Source organism: Anneissia japonica, unplaced genomic scaffold (genome assembly GCF_011630105.1).
Source record: "Anneissia japonica isolate Jap-2015-1 unplaced genomic scaffold, ASM1163010v1 scaffold10466_len380309_cov135, whole genome shotgun sequence".
NCBI classification, from domain to species: Eukaryota; Metazoa; Echinodermata; class Crinoidea; order Comatulida; family Comatulidae; genus Anneissia; species Anneissia japonica.
In genome coordinates this window covers 334903-343924 of record NW_022715455.1, presented here as the reverse complement: position 1 = coordinate 343924, position 9022 = coordinate 334903, and positions in this window count along the sequence as shown.

Sequence of the window (9022 nt, the reverse complement as noted above, 5' to 3'; positions counted from 1 at the left end):
GAGACAGCAACAATGCTGTGGGAAACAATGGCTGGATCTCAGTAGAGATACAAAAATGATAAGCAACAGCTAAAAAGTAAACGTAGGTAAACAGCCAGAAATAGAACCAGAGCTTTCGGACAACACTAGTCCTTCCTCAGTGGCGAGTGAGTGAGGGTAGAAAAAGATATATATATATATGTGATATTGAAGGGGGTTAGCCGTTAACACCGTTGAATAAATATGAAGCCCACTTGAGGCGTAGCATTGTGTAATACAATGTTCCCGGCGGTTATTTGGACTTGTTCAACCATGAAGCCTTCGTGGTCTAGTGGTTATGACGCTCGCCTTGTCAGCGAGAGGTCGCAGGTTCGAATCCCGTCGGATGCATTTTATTACGCAATGACTTTTATAGGACTTTATTCGTTGAAAAGCTACAGGGTAGTCTACGATGTTCCATCATGTCCTTATTAAACACTGTATATGTACCTTTGATGATTTATATTATATTTATTCAACAGTGTTAACGGCTAACTCCATTCAATATCATATATAATATACGACAGTATTTCTAGCCGTATTGCCAGATTTATCTGGCCGAATGCCTTCTTGAGGCGTAGCATTGTGTAATAAAATGTTCCTGACGGTTATTTGGACCTGTTCAACCATGAAGCCTTCGTAGTCTAGTGGTTATGATGCTCGCCTTGTCAGCAAAAGGTCGCATGTTCGAATCCCGTCGGAGGCATTTTATTACACAACGACTTTATAGGACTTTATTCGTTGAAAAGCTACAGGGTAGCCTACGATGTTCCATCATGTCCTTATTTAAACACTGTATATGTACCTTTAATGATTTATATTATATTTATTCAACAGTGTTAACGGCTAACTCCATTCAATATCATATATAATATACGACAGTATTTCTAGCCGTATTGCCAGATTTATCTGGCCGAACGCCCTCTTGAGGCATAGCATCATGTAATACAATGTTCCTGACGGTTATTTGGACCTGTTCAACCATGAAGCCTTCGTGGTCTAGTGGTTATGACACTTGCCTTGTCAGCGAGAGGTCACAGGTTCGAATCCCTTCGGAGGCATTTTATTACACAATGACTTTTATAGGACTTTATTCGTTGAAAAGCTACAGGGTAGCCTACGATGTTCCATCATGTCCTTATTTAAACACTGTATATGTACCTTTAATGATTTATATTATATTTATTCAACAGTTTTAACGGCTAACTCCATTCAATATCATATATAATATACGACAGTATTTCTAGCCGTATTGCCAGATTTATCTGGCCGAACGCCCTCTTGAGGCGTAGCATCGTGTAATACAATGTTCCTGACGGTTATTTGGACCTGTTCAACCATGAAGCCTTCGTGGTCTAGTGGTTATGACACTTGCCTTGTCAGCGAGAGGTCACAGGTTCGAATCCCTTCGGAGGCATTTTATTATTATATTGCCTCTATTTTGAGTTCTCTGTAATCTGTCTCTTATACACATCTAGATGTGTATAAGAGACAGTAGATAGATAGATAGATAGATAGATAGATCGCTCGATCGATCGATAGATAGATAGATAGATAGATAGATAGAAATCTTTCTTTATTCTGGATACTCAGTCAGTATTGTTACACTGTTCTTCCCTGAGGTCCAGGGTATTATCTTAAACTACATTAATTTACAAAATAAAATTAAAAGAAAAATGCATAAAAATATATAAACCGTATATAAATATAGATTATATAAATACAAGAAACAGAAAAGAAAAACAAAAGGGGAAATTAAATGAGATTTTTAAAGGATTGTAAGGTGAATGAATATTGCTACAAAGGTCTGATGATAGATTATTCCATAATTTAACAGAACGATATTTAAAAGTTCTTTTTCCAAAATCATTTTGCCATTGTGGTAAGACTAAAGTGTTTTTCAATTTACTTCTTGTACTTATGCTATGGTAAGTATCAATTAATTTGTAAAAGTTGAAAGCTCCTCAATAAACTTTGGAAACTGGTACATAATATTTATATTTATTTCTATGGATTTTTGATATGGTAATCAAAAATGATATATATCAACATTCAACTAAGTTATTAAATGTTTTTAAAAATGTAATCAAACATTTAGAATGATTATACATTTCATGAATTCTGCTATATTATGATATCACAAATCAATGTTTATGAGAAAAATTTTAAGCAGAGTATTATGTATTCAAAGTACCAGCATAACATTTATTTATTATACCTCCATTATTTATAAATTACCATTCCACTATTTTCCAATGGTAAAAAGATTTTTAAGATATATATTGTACTGTACAATACAATATTTATTGGATAACACTTTTATAACAGTGGCAAACGTTAGACAAATTCTAACGGTGCATCCAGAAAGGAACAAAGCAGCAAAAATAAAAAATTAAATTCTTAACTATGAGAGATTTACAGATAACTCAAATAACATTATTGCCCATTCACCAAATAAACACTTAAAATAAACTACAAAAAAACAAGAATGCATGCACAGGAATTATTACACATGCTTGACGGTACAAAAGTCAGCCATGATGATTTTCCAATTCTATGCTTTACAGCAATGTAGTCAAGTATGTTTGCTTCATATACATCTGAAAAACATAAATATACAGTGGACTATCAATCAAAAGCCTCATTCCACTGAGAGGCAAATCCATGATTGTTCATTGGGGTGATGGTCAGTGGCGGCACCAGTGGGGTGGCAGGGGGGCTTAAGCCCCCACCGGACAGGTCAAGTCCCCCGCCGGACAGAGCTCGTCGGGCAGTCAGACCATAAAATATATAAAAATAGGCCCACACCAAGCCAACACATGTCTGTCACAGTCTGAGAGTGCCATTTTCGGCCATCTAGAGGTTGATATTCTTGAAAAAAAATCTCATTTGGGAGGCTCTCAACCCCTTCTCCCAGCTCGAGCCTACGAGCTCAAGTCCCCCCTGTCGGACAACTTAGCCCCCCCCCCCAGAAAATATATCCTAGAGCCGCCACTGGTGAGGGTTGCTACCAAAACTGTAGACAGTTTAAATATGGCACAGGTATGATCGATAAACTAATATCTTCAGGGCCTTAAACAAGTTTAATAAAAACATGTACGTTGACTAGCCTCCCCCAACCCCACCTGTCTAAATCCGCCCCTGAGATCTACTGTGTAATGACTATGTTAGTAATATGAATCCTCAAAGAAAGAATTTCATGCGTCTAAAACCAAAGCAATTGTCTGTTTGTATAGTATTCTGAATATACCTTGATTTAAAAGAAATAAACGAAAGCACCAATCAGAGGAACGTAGAAAAACATCTGGAAATAGAAAATAAAATCAAAAACGCATAGTTTAAAATATTTTACAATATGTATAATATATATATATACGCTGTCAATGCAGGGGCCTGGTGCCCCTCCCATTGGGGCAGAGGCACACCCAGAAATGTTTTGGGCGGGGTTGGTGGTTGAGCAATGGCAATTGAGATCCTATGATCCAAAGTGGGAGGAAACTATGGTTGAGAGAAAAGAGTTTTGAGGCGTTCCCTTACCTATTGTGGGGTCCGGAAGCCTTGGAGTTTCAGATATTTTAACTTCTTATCTGAATGCATTTCCAACTCGGACATCGATTTTTTGGCTGCTACCGGGGGGTGGGGGGAGTGCAATTCGTCTGAGAGAAATAATGCCATTGTATACACTGGGCCTACGGTTAGAGTTTTTATCCGAGAAGACTTGTTCAAGCACCAGAACCACAAAGGCGACAAACATGACGTTCGAACCAGCACCAATATTATGGTAGATTGCAGCGCTCCTACTAACTGCATGACCATTCGACTTGCCCATGAGCTAGGAGGGGTCATCGTGCACCCCCACCACATCCCTACATTTTTGGATTTTTAGGTACCTAATGGGTATGGTGACTAGAAAACAGAATGTTAATATGAAATATTCATTCCCAAGGTACTTTTTTTATGCAATTTTTGAAAAAAAAAATCTGAAAATTTGGGGTAGGGGAAACAAGAGTAGCTAAAACTATAGTTTTATGTAATCAAATTTATAACACTTGATATCATTCTGTTGGGTAACACCCATTCTACTATTTAGTATAAATGAAATTGCAATCGGGTCATCCATGACATTATAAAAGATCAAAAGGTCACATTTGGCTTCAACAACTGAAAATGGGAGAGCAATAAATTTATCTATACAGCCAATGTACGATTTGGTGTACGGTAAGAATGGCCCCGGAAAAAATGGCCCCGGAAAAAATGGCCCTGGAAAAAATGGCCCCGGAAAAAATGGCCCTGGTAAAAATGGCCCCATATGACATGTAGGTAAAAATGGCCCCAATAATTAAATTCTGTATTAAAACTGATTTTCTTGAGTCAATATGCATTTTTGTATCTTAAATAATTTAGTTTTTAAAAGGAATCTAACATCAAACAAATTGCCATTTACATTTTACTTTTTGCAAGAATTAATATTCAATGATGAAATATTCAAATATAAATAAAAAGCCATGAATTACACTTTTCATTTATTTTTTACATTTAAATGTTAAAAAATAGCAACAACAAAATCAATAAATCAACATAAATCATGCATTTATTAATACTAAAATAATTTACTTGTGGCCGATTTCACGGTAGGGGAATCACAATTTTCCAGAAATTCAATCTGTGTATTGGTAAACCCCACAAACAGTGGGTTAGTATGAACATAAAATTATTATTTTTTTTTTTAAGAAAAAGAGAGTTCTACAATCATAATTATATGGTTTAGATGGGGTTTGCAGTGTGTTTAGAGGTTTGTGTTGTATTTTCAAGTATTTTTTCATAACAAAATCTAAATTTTAACCAAAAAATAGTTATGAATGTATTTAATTTTCTTATTGATATACCAAGTCAGTCAATCACAATTGAATTATTTGATTTTCTAGTGTGTTTTGGGAGGTTTGTGGGATTTACCACTTAATCCTACCATAATCACCCTACCCTCACAATCACACACCATTTTAATTCTTAGCATAATTGCCATACATAACTATATATAATTTTAAGCCAGTAGTAGGCACTTGGATTTAGTGATGAGTAAAAACCAAGTATGCAACTAAATTAGTTGCTTAAATAAATGTATTCCTAATTATTCAGTTTACTAAAAGCAATACTTCTTTGTATAAACTCTAAGCAGACAATTTATTGCTAAGTTTGCGAGAAAGTAAGCCCTCCCTTTTCCCATACATGAACTTGTGATTCAAACACACAATTGATCCACATGCTTTAACCATGGACTTATTAATAGGTCCATGCTTTAACTACTGCTTATTTGCATTGTTTATAACATGTAAAGTTAATTCATTTGATATTTAACAAAAGTGAAGTTTGTGGTTATCTATGAATTGCATATTTTGGTAGTTGAAGTACTGTATACTGTATGTCCTTCCTCTACTTTGTTAGTGAAATAACGTTTTTAAAACTTTTATTTCTACTATCAAAAAATGTTATTCATGGCCATTGTTTTTCGATTATCTCTCAGAACATTATTGGCATCTGCTGTAATTGTTAAAAAACAAATGCTTTTAAAGAAATAAAAAAAATCACATATTGATCTCAGTTCGAAGGAAAAAATAAAACTTATTTCTAAATTTACAATTTTCACCTATAGGCCTAAACCTCTTAATTTCACAAAAGAGTGGGTTCTTTTCCAAACAAATACATCCTGCCTAATATTGTGTGTTTAGATTAGATCTTTTGCTTTAACTTTGGAAATTGAGTTCATTTTAGATACTATTTCTGTATAAACTAATTTTTTTTTTTCATATTACACTAAACCTAATGGGTTTTGATAAATTTACTCTGCACTACGGAATTACCAATAAGAAAAAGAAAATTAATTAAAAAGACCATAGATTAAAAATTAGTAAGGCGTAACATATTTTTAATCTATGTTAAAGCATAACTATTTTTACATAATGAAATTTAATAAATCAAATTATTATTTGTGGCTTTTATTTATTAAATCAATTAAGAACATAATCTCAAAACAAAATTTAATGACAAGATAAGATCGACGTTTCGGGTCCATCATGGAACCATTCTCAAGATCAAGTAAATTGAAAAAACTAAAAACAAAAATACCAAGCAGTGACAGGAAGTAAGTAATTAATTTACATATCAGGGCCTGTGTGGAGCCATAGTGGAGCTAAGCAACAATTAGCCCTTCTTAGCAGATTAACTAGATAAACAGTTTGACTTTGACTAAATCAGTTTGTTAAGTGTAGGTTTCAGTTCTTTGATCCAAAGCATTTCTTTAATTAAGCAATCAAACTTGATTTGCACTTAGATAAAACCTTGAAATAATTAACAGTTTCAGTAGCACTAATATAATGATCATTTAAATGTTGTCCTATGTTATCTTTACTGTGCATAATCATTTCTTATTTAAAATAGAATTATTTAATCAATCAGTAACTTGTGTTTTTTTTAATGAAATTAATGATTTTCTTTAAAAAGGTGCTACCCAAGGCGAGACTTTTTTTATACCTTGTTTGACGAACTCGCTGACTATTGTACATTTTACTGTACTGTATGTATATATATGTATTCCTACTAAAAAGTTTCTAATACTAATTTAACAGCATCTTTTTTAACGCATGCAATGTTACTATTTTTAAAAAGTTGCTTTGTAAGTTACAGTATTGTAACAAAAACTAATTTATTTTAGTTCTCAAATATGCATATTTTTTATATTGATTTATTAATTAAATTTTTGCTACAGGGTATTTTACAGCATTTATTTATTTATTTATTTTTTTTTTTTTCTTGAATTTTATAACTGAGGGCCATTTTTTATTTCTTGATTCAATTCTTGCTTATACAGTATTTAAATATTTGAAGATTTTAAAAAAATATATCATTTCTATTACCGAATTTTTCATTGGGGCCATTTTTACCTACCTGTCATATGGGGCCATTTTTACCGGGGCCATTTTTTCTGGGGCCATTCTTACCTACATTCGTATGATTTACTTCAGCTAACTTTAACCTACAGTACCATCCAGATATTACCTACCCTTGCCTGCGTTATTTCCGCGGAAAATAATCGTGGAAAATTCGAGCGCCCGTATTCAGCGAGTGGTCCATTACGTAATTGTTTAGCATCTACTTCCTGTTAAAAGTCGGAACTCGCAGTATAAGTGCGGTCCACGTTGGACAGCGAGTCAAACAAGTTGATGGTAAAGTATTACGTAATTCGCGGCACGCCCGATCTCTCTATTGTCAGGCGAACAATGAGCGAGTTAGTTTTGAGATGTAAAGTTATTTCGCTAATAGTCGGTAGTGCAGGTTATAAAATTTAAAGAAAACTGTGATATACAGTATGTTAATTCAGTTTTAACAGGATAGAAAATGTTACCCACACCCCATATCACTCCTATACTGAACAAAAAAAAAGTACCCATACTTTAATATCGATTTACATACACTGGCAACCAGATCACTTTAGTAACAAGGTGTTTTTTGAAGCTTATACTATACTGAGAAAAATAATTTTATTTATAAAGCAGGGGTCGGGAGATGCAGTCCTTAGATTAGAGTCTTTGTGCTGAACATACATCTCGATGCTTTCGCCCAAGCTGAGATTCTGTAAGCAAATCTGCCCATGCAGAATGTAGTTTGTAAGCACTAAGCATGCTCTCCAGATGTTTGTGACCATCGCTGATAAGTGTCATAATTAGTTAATAGTTACTGCTCTTTAAAAATTTCTAAATTACTTAAAAATACTGTAGCTTCTCTGCAAACAACCAAATTTTCACATATTTTAGTAGTATGTGATCATTGACCTCATATGACATCATAGATAATCAACTGTATAAGACTAACATATAGAACTAATAATTTGCTACAGAATGATAAATTTAGTAATGCAAAACATACTTATATCTTATTTGGTTTCCATACACCGTAGTTGTGATTTTTAAGTTAATCATTATTACTTTAATACTTGAATGCTAGAAAACTATTATTCATGGGTGATCCGCTTCACGAGCGGATCACCTCTTGTTATTGTCAGAGATCATCTTCATCATCTTTTTTTAAATCCCACTTTCTCCCCATTTCTTGTTTGCACGAAATCTCAAAATTGCCGCGAGCTACGCACACGGTCGCTTTATCGAACATTTTGGCATCACCTGGAATAGTCACGGTAAGGTTTTCAAGGTGACCAGTCATGCGTGACGTCAGCTACGCGCAATTTTACGTTTTTACATTATCGATCATATCAGCCTAACCAACTGCCATTTCAAAATCTTATTAAGTGAGCATTAACTTCGGGTAAATGTCAAATGTAATGTATCCTACTTTTATGCGTGCACTTCATAATGTGCGCTTACGCATGCATCAAAATTTTAAAATGCTCGAAATCACTTTTTGACTAAATTAGAGCAAATTAGGCCATTTTGAGCTTTTCAAAATTTTTTTGACATTTTCCTCTAGCTGTCTGATGGTTGAGAGTGAGCTGTCAAATGGTCCAGAGGGAGCTGTCAGCAGCTCCATAAACTTAACTTTAATTGGTTTTAAGAATGTCCATTGGGAGTTAACAAGAGAGTCCTGGCCAGCAAAATATATCCATCGGAATGTAAACAAGAAACCCATTACAATCACTCACTTCATCTCATGGGCTTCAATGGCAATAAATAATTTAAGAACCTATTGCTATTCAACAAACCAGCAGGATTTATAAACTGAGTTTTTTCCAAAATTCGGTGCCATGGACCATTTCTGTCAACGGCCAAAAATGTAGCACGGTGCGCGCATTTTTACGTGTGCAGCACGTATGGAAGCTAGAAATTACATTTTTTTTACATATTTTGGGTTCCTGACATTGTTTTCACAAAGTTCATTCTTTTTGGTCTCCTTATGGCCAACAGCACGTACGTACGTGCGCGTCAAACATAGGGATCTTTGTGGCATTACCAACCAACAGGCGTTTTTAAATTACACTTGACAAGGTTCAATTTTG